Below are 19,872 nucleotides of genomic sequence, written 5' to 3'. Positions count from 1 at the left end.
ATTCACTAGGTTGATTCTGGAGATGAGGGGGTTGACTTATGAGGAAAGCAGGTTGGGCCTCTACTCATTGGAATTCAGAAGAATCAGGGATGATCTGATCGAAACGTGTTGGATTATGAGGGGGCTTGACAGGGTGGATGCAGAGAGGATCTTTCCACTGATAGGGGAGACTTGAACTAGAGGACATAATCTTAGAATAAAGGGCTGCCCATTTAAAACTGAGATGAGGAGAAATTTCTTCTCTCAGAGGGTTGTAAATCTGTGGAATTCACTGCCTCAGAGAACTGTGGAAGCCGGAACATTGAATAAATTTAAGACAGAGACAGAGATAACCGATAAGGGGTTATGGGGAGCGGGCAGGAAAGTGGTCCTGAGTCCATGATTGGATCAGCCATGGTCGTATTAAATGGCGGCGAAGGCTCGAGGAGCCACATGGCCTACTCATGCTCCTATTTCTTATGTTCTTATCATAAATGTTATTCCTGGTCTATCTTTCTCCTTTTCCATAACTAACCTAAATCTAACTGAATTATGATTACTAGCACCAAAACGCTCTCCCACTGAAAACCCTTCCTTCTGCCCAGCTTCATTCCCTAAAACTAAGTCCAGAACCACCCCCTCCCTTGTTTGGGCCCCCAGGTCCCTCTGCACCGCAGCATGTTGTAATTTCTCCCCATTCAAATAATATTCCATTTTCCTGTTTTTTTTCCCCCAAGGTGGATGACCTCACATTTTCCGACATTGTATTCCATCTGCCAAACCTTAGCCCATTCGCTGAACCTATCTAAATCTCTTTGCAGCTCTCTGTGTCCTCTACACAACCCGCTTTCCCACTAATCTTTGTGTCATCTGCAAATTTTGTTACACTACACTCGGTCCCCTCTTCCAGGTCATCTATGTATATTGTAAACAGTTGTGGTCCCAGCACCGATCCCTGTGGCACAGCACTAACCACCGATTTCCAACCCGAAAAGGACCCATTTATCCCGACTCTCTGCTTTCTGTTAGCCAGACAATTCTCGATCCATGCTAATACATTTCCTCTGACTCTGCGTACCTTTATCTTCTGCAGTAACCTTTTGTGTGGCACCTTATCGAATGCCTTTTGGAAATCTAAATACACCACATCCATCGGTACACCTCTATCCACCAAGCTCGTTATATCCTCAAAGAATTCCAGTAAATTAGTTAAACATGATTTCCCCTTCATGAATCCATGTTGCGTCTGCTTGATTGCACTATTCCTATCTAGATGTCCCGGTATTTTTTCCTTAATGATAGCGTCAAGCATTTTCCCCACTACAGATATTAAACTAACCAGCCTACAGTTACCTGCCTTTTGTCTGCCCCCTTTTTTAAACAGAGGCATTACATTAGCTGCTTTCCAATCTGCTGGTACCTCCCCAGAGTCCAGAGAATTTTGGTAGATTATAACGAATGCATCTGCTGTAACTTCCGCCATCTCTTTTAATACCCTGGGATGCAGTTCATCAGGACATGGGGACTTGTCTACCTTGAGTCCCATTAGCCTGTCCAGCACTACCTCCCTAGTGATAGTGATTGTCTCAAGGTCCTCCCTTCCCACATTCCCGTGACCAGCAATTTTTGGCATAGTTTTTGTGTCTTCCACTGTGAAGACCGAAGCAAAATAATTGTTTAAGGTCTCAGTCATTTCCACATTTCCCATTATTAAATCCCCCTTCTCATCTTCTAAGGGACCAACATTTACTTTAGTCACTCTCTTCCATTTCATATATCGGGAAAAGCTTTTAATATCTGTTTTTATGTTTTGCGCAAGTTTACTTTCGTAATCTATCTTTCCTTTCTTTATTGCTTTCTTAGTCATTCTTTGCTGTCGTTTAAAATTTTCCCAATCTTCTAGTTTCCCACTAACCTTGGCCTCCTTATACGCATTGGTTTTTAATTTTATTTCCTTGGTTATTCACGGCTGGTTATCCCTTCTCTTACCGCCCTTCTTTTTCACTGGAATATATTTTTGTTGAGCACTATGAAAGAGCTCCTTAAAAGTCCTCCACTGTTCCTCAATTGTGCCACCGTTTAGTCTGTGTTCCCAGTCTACTTTAGCTAACTCTGCCCTCATCCCACTGTAGTCCCCTTTGTTGAAGCATAGTACGCTCGTTTGAGACACTACTTCCTCAGCCTCAATCTGTATTACAAATTCAACCATACTGTGATCACTCATTCCGAGAGGATCTTTTACTAGGAGATTGTTTATTATTCCTGTCTCATTACACAGGACCAGATCTAAGATAGCTTGCTCCCTTGTAGGTTCTGTAACATACTGTTCTAAGAAACAATCCCGTATGCATTCTATGAATTCCTCTTCCAGGCTACCCCGTGCGATTTGATTTGACCAATCAATATGTAGGTTAAAATCCCCCATGATTACTGCCGTTCCTTTTTCACATGCCTCTATTATTCCCTCGATTATTGTTCGCCCCACCGTGAAGTTATTATTTGGGGGGGCCTATAAACTACGCCCACCAGTGACTTTTTCCCCTTACTATCTCTAATCTCCACCCACAATGATTCAACATTTTGTTCATTAGAGCCAATATCATCTCTCACAACTGCCCTGATATCATCCTTTATTAACAGAGCTACCCCACCTCCTTTCCCTTCTTGTCTATCCTTCCGAATTGTCAGATACCCCTGTATGTTTAATTCCCAGACCTGCGCCGATTTCTTTAACTCTCCCCAAGGATTTTCTGAAGTGGCCACATACGCTGGAGTAACTATTAGCTGGCCAAAGTTGCCTAAATGGGCAGAACTGGCGTAGGTGGCTGGTAGCGCCCCCTTTTGGAAAAAAAACGAACCTAAAAGAATCGTAACTAACTGAGTTACACTGGTGCAAATTGATTGGGGAAATGGGGATTTTGAAGTTACGCCAGAAAAACCAAGTTACTCCCAAAAAAAAAACAGAGCAACTCCTGGCCAAAACTGAGCCCCGTGTGTACAGTTATGAAGCCAGATCACCTCACCAGTCGGTTGTTGCATTGTCACTCAAGCAGCTGCTGGAAAACGTTTTGGTTGCATCGCAGCCTCTGACAGTGACGTACGTGTGGATAGGCACAACCCTCTCCATCTGATTGCTGGAATACTGTCACTTTACATATCTATGAAGCAGTTTCACTGAAAAAGGGAAAAAGGCAACTTCTGTAAACTAATCTGTTCCAATTAGAAAATAACAGTGAAAGAGTCAACAGTTATATGTCTTTGGGCACAGTCAGTCTGACTCAATAAAGGGAGGGCAAACGGGAGCTGAGAACAGTTTGGGCCGCCGCGGCATCGCTTCTCGGCCTTTTGGCTAAGATCAAGTGTAGTATCTGTTCTTATCAGTTTAATATCTGATACGTCCCCTATCTGGGGACCATATATTAAATTGATTTTTGGAACAGGGAGATGGAATAGGGGCTTGCTCCGTCCACTCCACGCATCGACCCGGTATTGCAGTGTCTCTGGGAACGGTGCACCTCCCTTTTGGGAGAATTTCAAAATTAAAAGCAGATTCATTCAAAACATCTCCTTTTTTCTTTCTTTTTATGCAGTCGCCGCAAAGGCACGGTGGGGAAGGGCCACAGTTTAAAGCCCTTCTGCCGCGCAAAACCCGGGGGCAGGAATCAGTACATAATTTATTTTTTGTGTACATAGAGCACCAAATCTGTAAACACCAATGTCGTGCTATGTACAATGCAAGGTCTGTTGCGAAATGCATGTTTGAAAAGAAAAATGTAAATATACCTTCACCCATTCCGTGTACTGTATCGTAGCACATGAAACGTCATTTGTGTCAATGTACCACAATGTATCCTGTTTATTGTACCGAATTGCACTTCAACTGGAAAACAAGGAATGAAATGAACAGAACTGCCGTCAGCACCCAAATATAGTGTATGGGATTGCTGACCGCAGCTAAATGTACTGAAGTGCCTAATGTACTGTACAGATTTTTTTATGAATAAAGTATATTTTGAAAAAAAAATCTGTTCTTATCAGTTTAATATCTGATACGTCCCCTATCTGGGGGCCATATATTAAATTGATTTTTGGAACAGGGAGATGGAATAGGGGCTTGCTCCGTCCACTCCACGCATCGACCCGGTATTGCAGTGTCTCTGGGAACGGTGCACCTCCCTTTTGGGAGAATTTCAAAATTAAAAGCAGATTCATTCAAAACATCTCCTTTTTTCTTTCTTTTTATGCCACACTCATTTTACTTGCCATTATTGCTTGCATGCACAGCTCCTCCACTTTATCATTTCTACATCACACACAATTCAACAAAAAAAACAAACACCATTTCCACAACTCACTCACCCGACTACACCCAAACACAGCCTGCTGCACATTCGCTCTCAAATTTCAAAGATTTTGCACACATCTCACGCTTGTATCTTGTCACACAGCACACGGCGTGTATATTGTCACACAACACATGACATTTATATAGTCACACACCACATGATGTGTACATTGTCACACATCACACACGTGTATATTATAAAATCACATGGCGCACACTGTCATGACTCAGACATGTGTATACTGTAACACATCACATGGCATGTATATTGCAACACATCACATGGCGTGTATATTGTAACACATCACACGCGTGTATGTTGCAACGCAGATGTGTATATTGTTACACAGCACACAGCGTACACATTGTCACATATCACACACCGTGCACATTTTCACACATCACACGGCGCGCTCATTGTCACACATCACATGCGTGTATATTGTAACACATCACACGCATGTACATTATCACATTTCACACGTCGCGCACATTGTCACACACCATACGCGTGTATATTGTCACACCTCACATGATGTGTATATTGTCACACATCACGTGTGTATATTGTAACATCACACACAGCACACACATTGGCTCACAGACAACATGTATTTGTCACACATCACACATGTATATCATCACACGGCGTGTATATTGTAACACAGCACACGTGTATACTGTAACACATCACACGTATGTATATTGTAACACATCATACGGCGTGTATATTGTAACACAGCACGTGTGTATATTGTAACACATCACACACGTATATATTGTAATACAGCACACGTGTGTATATTGTAACACAGCACATAGCGCAAACATTGTCACACATCACACGGTGCGCCCATTGTCACACATCATACGCATGTATATTGTCGCACGTCACGCGTGTATATTGTAACACATCACACGCATGTATATTGTAACACGTCACAAGCATGTATACTATCACACATGTATATTGTCACACAGCACACGTGTATATTGTAACATCACACGCCGTGTATATTGTAACACAGCACACGTGTATAATATAACATATCACACAGCGTGTATATTGTAACACATCACACGTGAGTGTATATTGTCACACATCGCACGTGTATATCGTAACAAATCACACGACGTGTATACTGTAACACAGCACACATGTATATACTGTAACACATCACACGGCATGTGTATATTGTAACACATCACACGGCATGTGTATATTGTAACACATCACACGACCTGTGTACATTGTAACACATCACATGCATAGGTATATTGTAACACATCACATGTATGTATATTGTAACACATCACACGCGTGTAAATTGTAACACATCACACGTGAATATCGTAACACATAACACGCCGTGCATATTGTAACACAGCACGTGTGTGTATACTGTAACACATCACACAGCATGTATATTATAACAAAACACATGTGTATATTGTAACACATCACACATGTATATTGTAACACAGCACACGTGTGTATACTGTAACACATCACACGGTGTGTATATTGTAACACAGCACGTGTGTATATTGTAACACCACACGTGTGTGTATATTGCAACACATCACAGACATGTATATTGTAGCACATCACACATCTGTGTATTTTGTAACACATCACACGTGTATATTGTAACACATCACACGCGTGTACATTCCCACACACCGCGCACAGTATCAGACATCACACCGCACACATTGCCACACGTCACACGGTGCGCACATTTTCACATATCATACGGTGCGCCCATTGTCACACATCATACGCATGTATATTGTCGCACGTCACGCGTGTATATTGTAACACATCACACGCATGTATATTGTAACACGTCACAAGCATGTATACTGTCACACATGTATATTGTCACACAGCACACGTGTATATTGTAACATCACACGCCGTGTATATTGTAACACAGCACACGTGTATAATATAACATATCACACAGCGTGTATATTGTAACACATCACACGTGAGTGTATATTGTCACACATCACACGTGTATATCGTAACAAATCACACGACGTGTATACTGTAACACAGCACACATGTATAGACTGTAACACATCACACGGCATGTGTATATTGTAACACATCACACGACCTGTGTACATTGTAACACATCACACGACCTGTGTACATTGTAACACATCACATGCGTAGGTATAGTGTAACACATCACATGTATGTATATTGTAACACATCACACGCGTGTAAATTGTAACACATCACACGTGAATATCGTAACACATAACACGCCGTGCATATTGTAACACAGCACGTGTGTGTATACTGTAACACATCACACAGCATGTATATTATAACAAAACACGTGTGTATATTGTAACACGTCACACATGTATATTGTAACACAGCACACGTGTGTATACTGTAACACATCACACGGTGTGTATATTGTAACACAGCACGTGTGTATATTGTAACACCACACGTGTGTGTATATTGCAACACATCACAGACATGTATATTGTAGCACATCACACATCTGTGTATTTTGTAACACATCACACGTGTATATTGTAACACATCACACGCGTGTACATTCCCACACATCACACACCGCGCACATTATCAGACATCACACCGCACACATTGTCACACGTCACACGGTGCGCACATTGTCACACATCAGACCGCGCGTACGGTCACACATCACATAGTGCGCACAATGTCACCCATCACTCAATGCGCACACTGTCACACATCACATCGTGCACATTGTTACACATCACACACCGCGCATGTTGTCGCACATCACATCGCGCACATTGTCACACATCGCACGATGCAGCGCATTTGGAAAGTATTGACATAATAGGTACAAGTCAGAATGGATTTGTGAAAGGGAAAGCATGCTTTACAAATCTTCTGGAATTTTTTGAGGATGTTTCCAGTAGAGTGGACAAGGGAGAACCAGTTGATGTGGTGTATTTGGACTTTCAGAAGGCTTTCGACAAGGTCCCATACAAGAGATTAATGTGCAAAGTTAAAGCACATGGGATTGGGGGTAGTGTGCTGACGTGGATTGAGAACTGGTTGGTAGACAGGAAGCAAAGAGTAGAAGTAAATGGGTACTTTTCAGAATGGCAGGCAGTGACTAGTGGGGTACCGCATGGTTCTGTGCTGGGGCCCCAACTGTTTACATTGTACATTAATGATTTAGACGAGGGGATTAAGTGTAGTATCTCCAAATTTGCGGATGACACTAAATTGGGTGGCAGTGTGAGCTGCGAGGAGGATGCTATGAGGCTGCAGAGTGACTTGGATAGGTTAGGTGAGTGGGCAAATGCATGGCAGATGAAGTATAATGTGGATAAACGTGAGGTTATCCACTTTGGTGGTAAAAACAGAGAGACAGACTATTATCTGAATGGTGACAGATTAGGAAAAGGGGAGGTGCAGCGAGACCTGGGTGTCATGGTGCATCAGTCATTGAAGGTTGGCATGCAGGTACAGCAGGCGGTTAAGAAAGCAAATGGCATGTTGGCCTTCATAGCAAGGGGATTTGAGTACAGGGGCAGGGAGGTGTTACTATAGTTGCACAAGGCCCTGGTGAGGCCACACCTGGAGTATTGTGTACAGTTTTGGTCTCCTAACTTGAGGAAGGACATTCTTGCTATTGAGGGAGTGCAGCGAAGGTTCACCAGACTGATTCCCGGGATGGCGGTACTGACATATCAAGAAAGACTGGCTCAACTGGGCTTATATTCACTGGAGTTCAGAAGAATGAGAGGGGATCTCATAGAAACGTTTAAAATGTTGACGGGTTTAGACAGGTTAGATGCAGGAAGAATGTTCCCAATGTTGGGGAAGTCCAGAACCAGGGGTCACAGTCTAAGGATAAGGGGTAAGCCATTTAGGACCGAGATGAGGAGAAACTGCTTCGCCCAGAGAGTGGTGAACCTGTGGAATTCTCTACCACAGAAAGTTGTTGAGGCCAATTCACTAAATATATTCAAAAAGGAGTTGGATGTAGTCCTTACTACTAGGGGGATCAAGGGATATGGCGAGAAAGCAGGAATTGGGTACTGAAGTTACGTGTTCAGCATGAACTCATTGAATGGAGGTGCAGGCTCGAAGGGCCGAATGGCCCACTCCTGCACCTGTTTTCTATGTTTCTATGTTTACAAAGGAACAGGACCTGGCCAAAGCTATGGTAAACAAGGAGGTTGTCGGGATACTGGAGTAAATCTGGCCATGGTGAGGCCATCCCTGGCAGCAATGTGGTCGTGTGCTGATGCCCTCTGTCCTGTGCAGCATCAGGTGATTACGGAGAAGGTTGCTGGGGTTGTTGTTGGTGCTGCCGGTGTGCCTGGTGACGCGAGTGTCGGGGCTGATCGTGGTCAGATTCTGAGGAGCAAGGTGAGAGAGTATAAAATCATCATCATCATCATAGACAGTCCCTCGGAGTCGAGGAAGACTTGCTTCCACTCCTAAAATGAGTTCTTTGGTAGCTGAACAGTCCAACACGAGAGCCACAGACCCTGTCACAGGTGGGACAAATATTCATCAGAGGAAGGGGGGGTTGGTTCTGATTTACCACACGTTCCGTCCGCTGACTGTGCCTGACCTCTTCACGCTTGTAGCGTTGAGATTCAAAGAGCTCAATGCCCTCCCGGATGCATTTTCTCCATCTAGGGCGGTCTTCGGTCAGGGTCTCCCAGGTGCCAGTGGTGATGTTGCACTTCACCAGGGAGGCCTTGAGGGTGTCCTTGTAACGTCTGCGCTGCCCACCTTTGGCTCGTTTGCCATGAAGGAGCTCCGCGTAGAGCAATTGCTTGGGGAGTCTCTCATCTGGCATGCGAACTAAGTGGCCTGCCCAGCTAAGCTGAACGAGTGTGGTTAATGCTTCAATGTTGGGGTTGTTAGCCTGGGCGAGGACACTGATGTTGGTGCGCCTGTCCTCCCAGGGGATTTGCAGGATCTTGCGGAGACATCGTTGGGGATATATCTCCAGCGACTTGATGTATCTTCTGTACATCGTCCATGCCTCTGACCCATACAGGAGGGCGGGTATTATTACAGCCCTGTAGACCATGAGCTTGGTGGTCGGTCCTTGAACACTCTTTCCCTCAGGCGGCCGAAGGCTGCACTGGCGCACTGGAGGCAATGTTGAATCTCTGCATCAATGTCTGCCTTTGTTGACAAGAGGCTCCCGAGGTATGGGAAGTGGTCTACGTTGTCGAGGGCCATGCCGTGAATCTTGATGACTGTGGGGCAGTGCTGTGCGGCGAGGACAGGCTGGTGGAGGACCTTTGTCTTAAAGATGTTAAGCGTAAGGCCCATGCTTGCATATGCCTCGGTGAATACATCGACTATATCCTGCAGTTCAGCCTCAGAATGTGCGCAGACGCAGGCGTTGTCCGCGTACTGCAGTTCAACGACAGAGGTTTGGGTGATCTTGGACCTGGCCTGGAGGCAGCGTAGCTGAAACAGCTTCCCACTGGTTCTGTCGTTTAGTTCCACTCCAGCGGGGAGCTTGTTGACAGTGAGGTAGAGCATGGCAGCGAGGAAGATTGAGAAGAGGGTTGGAGCAATGACACAGCCCTGTTTGACCCTGGTCCGGACGTGGAATGGGTCTGTAGTGGATCCGCTGGTAAGGATCACGGCCTGCATGTCGTCGTGGAGGAGGCGAAGGATTTTGACAAACTTTTGGGGGCATGCAAAACGGAGGAGGACGCTCCATAAGCCGCACAGTCGACAGTGTCAAAGGCCTTTGTAAGATCGAAGAAGGCCATGTATAAGGGCTGGCGTTGCTCCCTGCATTTTTCCTGCAGTTGTGTTGCAAAGATCATGTCTGTTGTTCCCCATAGGGGACGAAATCCACACTGTGACTCCGGGAGGAACTCCTCGGCCACAGTGAGAAGACGGTTGAGGAGAACTCTAGTGACAACCTTCCCAGTGGTTGATACCAGGGAGATTCCCCTGTAGTTGCCGCAGTCGGATTTGTTCCCCTTTTTAAAAATGGACACCATCACTGCATCTCTGAGATCTCCCGGCATGCTCTCCTCCCTCCAGATGAGAGAGATGAGGCCATGTACCCGCGCCAATACGCCTCTCCGCCATATTTTAGCGCCTCAGCAGGAATTCCATCCGCACCTGTAGCCTTGTTGTTCTTGAGCTCTTTTGTGGCTTTGCCTACCTCGTGCAGTGTTGGGGTTTCACTGAAGTGGTGGCGGGATGGAGTTGAGAACACTCGAGTCAAAGGCACCCATGCTGATGAAATAGATGGCAGGTGAAGTAAAGATGACAGAAGCGATCTGTCAATGGTGGCAGAGGTAATGAGCTCAGACTGGATGGAGACTCGTGTAAAGACTTTCAGCATTTCTGAATCTCCCTACTGGAAATGCAGTTTAGAGAAGGGAACATTTCTCAATTGGCTGGGAGCTTTGACGTGACATTTGAAGCTGTCAACTCATCAACTGATTCAATGGCCAGTGACCTCCCGCCTCAGCTTCACAGACGAGCACTAAGCACAGCGGTGATACTGGTGGGCGACCTGTCCAATTCAAAAAGCGGGAGGAAAAGCATTGTGAAGTGGCTGTAAACAAGCCACCAATGATTTGAATTTGGTCCCCCGCCACTGCCGGTCAGGTCTGCTCAGCACTGGCAGACCCGACATCGGGAAATGCAGGTGTGCGCGTTTGACAGCGGATTCCCGGCCCGCTGTCAATCATTTTAAAGTTCACAACTAACCCACCACCCATCCTGTCCACTAAACAACGGCAAAATTGCAGCCTATGATTCTATATAGGACAAGTTCCCACATTCAAAAACGGAAAGGAAACCACAAAGGCAGCTGCTGACCTTGCTGAGCAGAAGGCGGCAACATGGCGCACCGGCGGCAGGAGAAGTGACCTGTGGCGAGTAGCAACCTACGAAGGAAAGGAGAGCACGGTCAAGCAGCTGTAAACCCTTTTTCTTCTTTTCTCTTTTACAACTTCCCACCCCAGAGAGGCGAAGCTGCATGTTCCCAGAGGCACTGCAATACCAGGTCGATGTGTGGAGTAGACAGAGCAAGCCACTGTTCCATCTCCCAGATCCAAAAAACAGTTTCATTTTTGTTCCCCGATAAGAACATAAGAAAGAGCAGCAGGAGTAGGCCATTCGACCCCTCGAACCAGCTCCGACATTCAATTAAGATCATGGCTGATCTTTTACCTCAACTCCACTGAATGGTCCTTCCTCCCAGTTAGTGCCACAAATTACTCTCCTTCCTCACAAGTTTACTGCCCTCCCTTAACCTCTCCTTCCATATAAACACACCTACCCATAATCATGGCCACTCCGTTGACCATGCCATCTCACAAGGTCTCGCTACCACTATCGTTTTGATTATCAATATGGCTATCCTTGTTTCCCTCTCCACTCACTTTCCCGTTCCCCCTCTCATCCGTACATCCTTCTGTGTCCGTCGCCTGGATAAAGCTCGGACATGTCTATGTGCAGCACCAAAGTTCTGATTGGTTCTCTTGGAGGACAAGACACACCCAGCAGTTTCCCTGGAATGTGTAATTAGATCCTCCCTGTCAATGTAATCAGTGACTTTGCAAAGTTTAATTCGAGCTATTCTGACTGCCTGCTCCAGACAGAACAGAGCTCACTACCTTCAGGGATCTGCGGACATGCACTCCAAGGTCCCTTTGTTCCTCGACATTTCTCAGTGTCCTGCCATTTAATGTGTATTCCCTTGACGTGTTAGCCCTCCCCAAATGCATTACCACACACTGCTCTAGATTGAGTTCCATTTGCCACTGTTCTGCCCACCTGACCAGTTCATTGATATCTTCCTGCAGTCTACAGCTTTCTTCTTCATTATCAACCACACAGCCGATTTTAGTATCGTCTGCAAATTTCTTAATCATACCGCCTACATTCAAGTCTAAATCATTGATGTATACTGTTATGTATGCAACATCTTGTAACCAACATTCTACCGCCACCAGAGGGCGCATCCTTTGGAGTCCCAAGGGATCACAGCATCCCTTGGGAGCACTGTGTATAAGCAGGTCTTCCATGCTGTGCGGGCACTCTGGAGTCAGTATAAAGAGGCTGAGGTCATACTTACACATGTCTACAGTACTCAGTCACGTTGCTTTATTTGAGACGTAACAACTGGCGCTGAGTAATAGATAACGAAGCATCACGCGAAAATGCAGAGAACTGTTGGTATCCTAGAGAAATTTTCAGAAGGTGACGATTGGGAAGCCTTCGTGGAGCGACTAGACCAATACTTCGTGGCCAACGAGCTGGAAGGGAATGTGAACGCTGCCAAACGAAGGGCGATCCTCCTCACCGCCTGCGGGGCAACAATCTATGGCCTCATGAAGAATCTTCTTGCTCCGGTGAAACCAACAACCAAATCGTATGAACAACTGTGTACGCTGGTGCGGGAGCAGCTAAATCCGAAGGAGAGCGTTCTGATGGCAAGGTATCGATTTTATACATGTCAACGGTCTGAAGGCCAGGAAGTGGCGAGCTACGTCGCCGAACTAAGGCGCCTTTGCAGGACATTGCGAATTCGATGGATTTCTGGAGCAAATGCTAAGAGACTTTTTTGTGCTCGGCATTGGCCATGAGGTTATCCTTCGCAAACTATTTACTGTTGAAACACCGAACCTGAGCAAAGCCATAATGATAGCCCAGGCATTCATGTCCACCAGCAATAAAACCAAACAAATTTTGCAGCATAAAGTTGCATCGGCAAGTACTGTACACAAAGTAACGTCGTCTTCAGGCAGGAATGCATATGGCAGAACGTACGTGCCTCCAGCTGCATGACCTCAGATGACCCAGAGTCTGCCATCAAGCAATTAATACCTTGTTGGCGCTGCGGAGGTGATCATTGAGCCCATCAATGCCGCTTCAAACACTATGCGTGCAAAGGTTGTGGAACAATGGGACACCTCCAGCGAATGTGCAGACGAGCTGCAAACCACCAGGTTGCAGATGAAGACCGATCCATGGCGGATCAAACTGAACTAGAGACTCGAACCAAGGAGGCAGAAGTACGGGGTACACACCTTCACCATGAAATGTCCACCGATCATGTTAAAAGTTGAACTGAACGGAATTCCAGTATCCATGGAATTGGACATGGGTGCAAGTCAGTCTATCATGAGCAAAAAGGCCTTCGAGAGGCTGTGGTGCAACAAGGCACAAAGACCCAAGCTGAGCCCTATTCATACCAAGCTGAGAACTTACACGAAAGAGCTGATCCCTGTAATTGGCAGTGTAGCAGTAAAGGTATCCTATGATGGAGCGGTGCATGAACTCCCACTATGGATTATACGAGGAGATGGCCCCACACTGATGGCTGCCAAGACGGAGGCCATCAAAAACGCGCCGAGACCACAGAACGTGATGGAGCTGTGGTCGTTCCTGGGACTCCTCAATTATTTTGGTAATTTCCTACCCGGGTTAAGCACCCTGCTAGAACCCTTACACATGTTGCTGCACAAGGGAGATGACTGGGTATGGGGGAAATCACAAGAGACTGCTTTTGAGAAAGCCAGAAATCTGTTCTGTTCCAACAAACTGCTTGTTCTGTATGACCCATGTAAATGTTTAGTGCTAGCTTGCGATGCGTCTTCTTACGGGGTCGGGTGTGTACAACAAGCAAACGAACCGGGAACATTGCAACCGGTCGCTTATGCATCCAGGAGTTTGTCCAAGGCCAAAGGGGCCTACAGCATGATTGAAAAAGAAGCTCTGGCATGCGTTTACGGGGTGAAAAAAATGCACCAGTATGTGTTTGGGCTCAAGTTCGAGTTAGAAACTGACCATAAGCTGCTCATATCGCTATTCTCAGAGAGCAAAGGTATCAATACCAATGCCTCTGCTCGCATCCAAAGATGGGCGCTCACGCTGTCTGCATATATAATATGAAATTCACCACAGGCCAGGCACAGAGAACTGCGCTGATGCTCTCAGTCGGCCACCATTGCCCACCACCACCATTGCACAGCATACAGACTTGCTTTGGTGATGGTGCATTTGAAAACGAAAACTCACCCGTTACGGCGTGCCAGATCAGGACCTGGACCAGCCAGGACCCTTTACTGTCCCTTGTAAAAAACTGTGTCCTCCATGGGAGCTGGTCCAGCGTCCCAGCGGAGATGCATGAAGAGATCAAGCCGTTCCAGCGGCGCAAAGACGAAATGTTCATACAGGCGGACTGTCTTTTGTGGGGTAATCGTGTGGTTTTGCCGAAGAAAGGCAGGGAAACGTTCATACGCGACCTACACAGTACCCACCCAGGCACAGTAATGATGAAAGCTATAGCCATGTGTGGTGGCCCGGCATCGACTCAGATTTTGAGTCTTGCGTGTGCCATTGCAACACTTGCTCTCAACTGAGCAATGCACCCAGGGAGGCACCGCTAAGTTTGTGGTCATGGCCCTCCAAACCGTGGTCTAGGATCCACGTTGACTTCGCTGGTCCGATTCTAGGCAAAATGTTTTTGGTTGTTGTGGATGCTTATTCAAAATGGAATGAGTGTATAATAATGTCTGTAAGCACGTCCATTGCCACCATCGAAAGCCTACGAGCCATGTTTGCCACGCACGGCCTGCCTGATGTCCTTGTCAGCGACAATGGGCCGTGCTTCACCAGCACTGAATTCAAGGAATTCATGACCCGCAATGGGATCAAGCATGTCACATCTGCCCCGTTCAAGCCCGCATCTAATGGCCAGGCAGAACAGGCAGTCCCAACCATCAAGCAAAGCTTGAAACGCGTGTCGGAAGGCTCCCTGCAGACCCCACTCACTCACCGGGGTTAACCCTGCCGAGCTGCTCATGAAAAGGGCACTCAAAACAAGGCTCTCTCCAGTCCATCCTGATCTCCATGATCATGTCGAGGGCAGGTGGCATCAACAAAGCATGTACCATGTTCGCGCAAATTTGTCACGCGACATTGAAGTCAATGACTCTGTATTTGTACTCAACTATGGACATGGTCTCAAATGGCTTGCTGGCACTGTCATAGCCAAAAAGGGGAGTAGGGTGTTTGAGGTCAAACTTACAAATGAACCAACTTGCAGAAAGCATTTGGACCAAACCAAACTGTGATTCACAGACATCCACGAGCAACCTGAAGAGGACACCGCCAACTTCGACCCTCCAATACACACACAAGTGGCAACCGACATCACGGTTGACCACGAAGCTGAACTCATCATCCCCAGCAGCCCAGCAAGGCCAGCTGCCGCAGCAACCAACTCATCTGCACCTGTGTTTGTACCAAAATGATCGACTAGGGAGCGGAAAGCCCCAGATCGTCTTACCATGTAAATAAGTGTAGTATTGACTTTGGCCGGGGGTGGGGGGGAGCGATGTTATGTATGGAACACCTTGGAACTAGAATTCTCCCACCACCAGAGGGTGCATCTGTTGGAGTCCCAAGGGATCCCAGCATCCCTTGGGAGCACTGTATAAGCAGGCCTTCCATGCTGTGCGGGCACTCTGGAGTCAGAATAAAGAGACTAAGGTCACACTTACACAAGTCTACAGTACTCAGTCATGTTGCTTCATTTGAGACAGAACATAGATCACAAAAAGCAAGTGACCCAGTACTGAGCCTCATGGAACCCCACTGGAAACAGCCTTCCAGTCACAAAAAACACCTATCAACCCATTACCCGTTGCTTTCTGCCTCTGAGCCAATTTTGAATCCAACTTGCCACTTTGCCCTGGATCGGATGGGCTTTTACTTTTGTGATCAGTCTGCCATGTGGAACCTTATCAAAAGCCTTGCGAAAATCCATATACACTACATCGAACACAGTACCCTCGTCGACCCTCCTTGTTACCTCCTCAAAAAATTCAATCAAGTTAGTCAGACACGGTCTGCCCTTAACAAATCCATGCTGACTGTCCTTGATTAATCTGTGTCTTTCTAAATGAAGATTTAAACTGTCCCTCAGAATTTTTTCCAATAACATTCCCACCACTGAGGTTAGGCTGACTGGCCTGTAATTACTCAGTCTATCCCTTTCTCCCTTTTTAAATAAAGGTACAACGTTAGCAGTCCTCCAGCACCACAGCTGTAGACAGAGAGGATTGGAAAATGCTTCTTTTGCTTCTCTTAACAGCCTGGGATGAAATTCATCTGGGCCTGAGGATCTATCCACTTTCAAAGCTGCTAAGCCCCTTAATACTTCCTCTCTCACTATGTTTATTTCATCTACTATTTCACACTCCTCCTCCCTGATTGCAATGCCTGCATTACCCCTCTCTTTTGTGAAAACAGACGCAAAGTATTCATTAAGAACCATACCTATTACATACTGCTCAAGGAACCCATCCCTTATGCACTCTATGAACTCTTCCTCAACGCTACCCTGACCAATTTGATTTGTCCAATCAATATGGAAGTTAAAATCACCCATGATTATTGTTGTTCCCTTTTTACAAGTCCCCACTATTTCCTGGTTTATACTCCAACCAACAGAGTTGTTACAGAACCAACCAGGGGGCAGGCTATCTTGGATGTGGTCGGGTGTAATGAGGCAGGATTAATAAACAATCTCCTAGTAAAGGATCCCCTTGGAATGAGTGATCATAGCATGGTTGAATTTCAAATTCAGATGGAGGGTGAGAAAGTTGGATCTCAAACCAGCGGACTATGAAGATATGAGGGCAGAGTTGGCTAAAGTGGACTGGGAAAATAGATTAAAATGTAGGATGGTTGATGAACAGTGGTGTACATTTAAGAAGTTATTTCACAACTCTCAAGAAAAATATATTCCAGTGAGGAGAAAAGGGTGTAAAAGAAAAGGTAGCCATCCGTGGCTAACTAAAGAAATAAAGGACGTTATCCAATTAAAAACAAGGACATACAAAGTGGCCAAAACTAATGGGAGGACAGAAGATTGGAAAGCTTTGAAAAGCCAGCAAAGAATGACTAAAAAAATGATTAAGAAAGGGAAGATAGACTATGAAAGTAAACTAGCACGAAATATAAAAACAGATAGCAAGAGTTTCTATCGGTACATAAAAAGGAAAAGAGTGGCTAAATAAATGTCGGTCCCTTAGAGGGCGAGACCGGGGAATTAGTAATGGGGAACATGGAGATAGCAGAAACTCTGAACAAATATTTTGTATCAGTATTTACGGAGATGACACAAACAATATCCCAACAGTTGATAGTCAAGGGGCTATCGTGGGGTGGGGGGCGAGGAACACAATCACAATCACGAAGGAGGTGGTACTCAGTAAGATAATGGGACTAAAGGCGGATAAATCCACTGGACCTGATGGCTTGCCTCCTAGGGTCTTAAGAGAAGTTGTGGCAGAGATAATGGATGCATTGTTTGTAATTTACCAACATTCCCTAGATTCTGCGGAGGTCCCAGCAGATTGGAAAACTGCAATGTAACACCCCTATTTAAAAAAGGAGGCAGACAAAAAGCAGGAAACTATAGACCAGTTAGCCTAACATCTGTGGTTGGGAAAATGCTGGAGTCCATTATTAAAGAAGCAGGACATTTGGAACAGCATAATTCGGTCAGGCAGAGTCAGCATGGATTTATGAAGGGGAAGACATGTTTGAAAAATTTGCTGGAATTCTTTGAAGATATAACAAACAGGGTGGATAAAGGGGAATCAGTGGATGTGGTGTATTTGGACTTCCAGAAGGTATTTGACAAGGTGCCACATAAAAGGTTACTGCACAAGATAAAAGTTCACGGGGTTGGGAGTAATAATTAGCATGGATACAGGGTTGGCTAACTAACAGAAAACAGAGAGTCGGGATAAATGATTCATTCTCGGGTTGGCAATCAGTAACTAGTAGGGTATCGCAGGGCTCAGTGCTGGGACCCCAACTATTTACAATCTATATTAACGACTTGGAAGAAGGGACCGAGTGTAACGAAGCCAAGTTTGCTGACGATACAAAGATGAGAGGAAAAGCAATGTGTGAGAAGGACACAGAAACTCTGCAAAAGGACATCGACAGGCTCAGTGAGTAGGCAAAAATTTGGCAGATGGAGTATAATCTTGGAAAGTATGAGGTTATGCACTTTGGCAGAAAAAAAATCAAAGAGCAAGTTATTATTTAAACAGAGAAAAATTGCAAAGTGCTGCAGTACAGCGGGACCTGGGGGTACTTGTGCATGAAAGTCTTGCTACAGTTATACAGGGTATTGGTGAGGCCACACCTGGAATACTGCGTACAGTTTTGGTTTGCATATTTACGAAAGGATATACTTGCATTGGAGGCAGTTCAGAGAAGATTCACTAGGTTGATTCTGGAGATGAGGGGGTTGACTTATGAGGAAAGCAGGTTGGGCCTCTACTCATTGGAATTCAGAAGAATCAGGGATGATCTGATCGAAACGTGTTGGATTATGAGGGGGCTTGACAGGGTGGATGCAGAGAGGATCTTTCCACTGATAGGGGAGACTTGAACTAGAGGACATAATCTTAGAATAAAGGGCTGCCCATTTAAAACTGAGATGAGGAGAAATTTCTTCTCTCAGAGGGTTGTAAATCTGTGGAATTCACTGCCTCAGAGAACTGTGGAAGCCGGAACATTGAATAAATTTAAGACAGAGACAGAGATAACCGATAAGGGGTTATGGGGAGCGGGCAGGAAAGTGGTCCTGAGTCCATGATTGGATCAGCCATGGTCGTATTAAATGGCGGCGAAGGCTCGAGGAGCCACATGGCCTACTCATGCTCCTATTTCTTATGTTCTTATCATAAATGTTATTCCTGGTCTATCTTTCTCCTTTTCCATAACTAACCTAAATCTAACTGAATTATGATTACTAGCACCAAAACGCTCTCCCACTGAAAACCCTTCCTTCTGCCCAGCTTCATTCCCTAAAACTAAGTCCAGAACCACCCCCTCCCTTGTTTGGGCCCCCAGGTCCCTCTGCACCGCAGCATGTTGTAATTTCTCCCCATTCAAATAATATTCCATTTTCCTGTTTTTTTTCCCCCAAGGTGGATGACCTCACATTTTCCGACATTGTATTCCATCTGCCAAACCTTAGCCCATTCGCTGAACCTATCTAAATCTCTTTGCAGCTCTCTGTGTCCTCTACACAACCCGCTTTCCCACTAATCTTTGTGTCATCTGCAAATTTTGTTACACTACACTCGGTCCCCTCTTCCAGGTCATCTATGTATATTGTAAACAGTTGTGGTCCCAGCACCGATCCCTGTGGCACAGCACTAACCACCGATTTCCAACCCGAAAAGGACCCATTTATCCCGACTCTCTGCTTTCTGTTAGCCAGACAATTCTCGATCCATGCTAATACATTTCCTCTGACTCTGCGTACCTTTATCTTCTGCAGTAACCTTTTGTGTGGCACCTTATCGAATGCCTTTTGGAAATCTAAATACACCACATCCATCGGTACACCTCTATCCACCAAGCTCGTTATATCCTCAAAGAATTCCAGTAAATTAGTTAAACATGATTTCCCCTTCATGAATCCATGTTGCGTCTGCTTGATTGCACTATTCCTATCTAGATGTCCCGATATTTT

General features: G+C 45.6%; 2 non-coding genes across 2 annotated transcripts; both read left to right on the top strand.

Moving 5' to 3' along the window:
- The first annotated feature begins 3,308 nt into the window (after positions 1-3,308).
- Positions 3,309-3,499, top strand: LOC139274504 (U2 spliceosomal RNA). The gene has a single exon (XR_011595556.1). It is a non-coding gene; the product is annotated as a U2 spliceosomal RNA (small nuclear RNA).
- Positions 3,500-3,967: 468 nt separating this feature from the next.
- On the top strand, positions 3,968-4,156 carry LOC139274209 (U2 spliceosomal RNA). Its single transcript, XR_011595421.1, has one exon. It is a non-coding gene; the product is annotated as a U2 spliceosomal RNA (small nuclear RNA).
- Positions 4,157-19,872: the final 15,716 nt, after the last annotated feature.

The sequence above is a fragment of the Pristiophorus japonicus genome, chromosome 9, assembly GCF_044704955.1.
Source record: "Pristiophorus japonicus isolate sPriJap1 chromosome 9, sPriJap1.hap1, whole genome shotgun sequence".
Taxonomy (NCBI): Eukaryota; Metazoa; Chordata; class Chondrichthyes; family Pristiophoridae; genus Pristiophorus; species Pristiophorus japonicus.
This window is presented reverse-complemented; position numbering and strand designations above follow the sequence as displayed.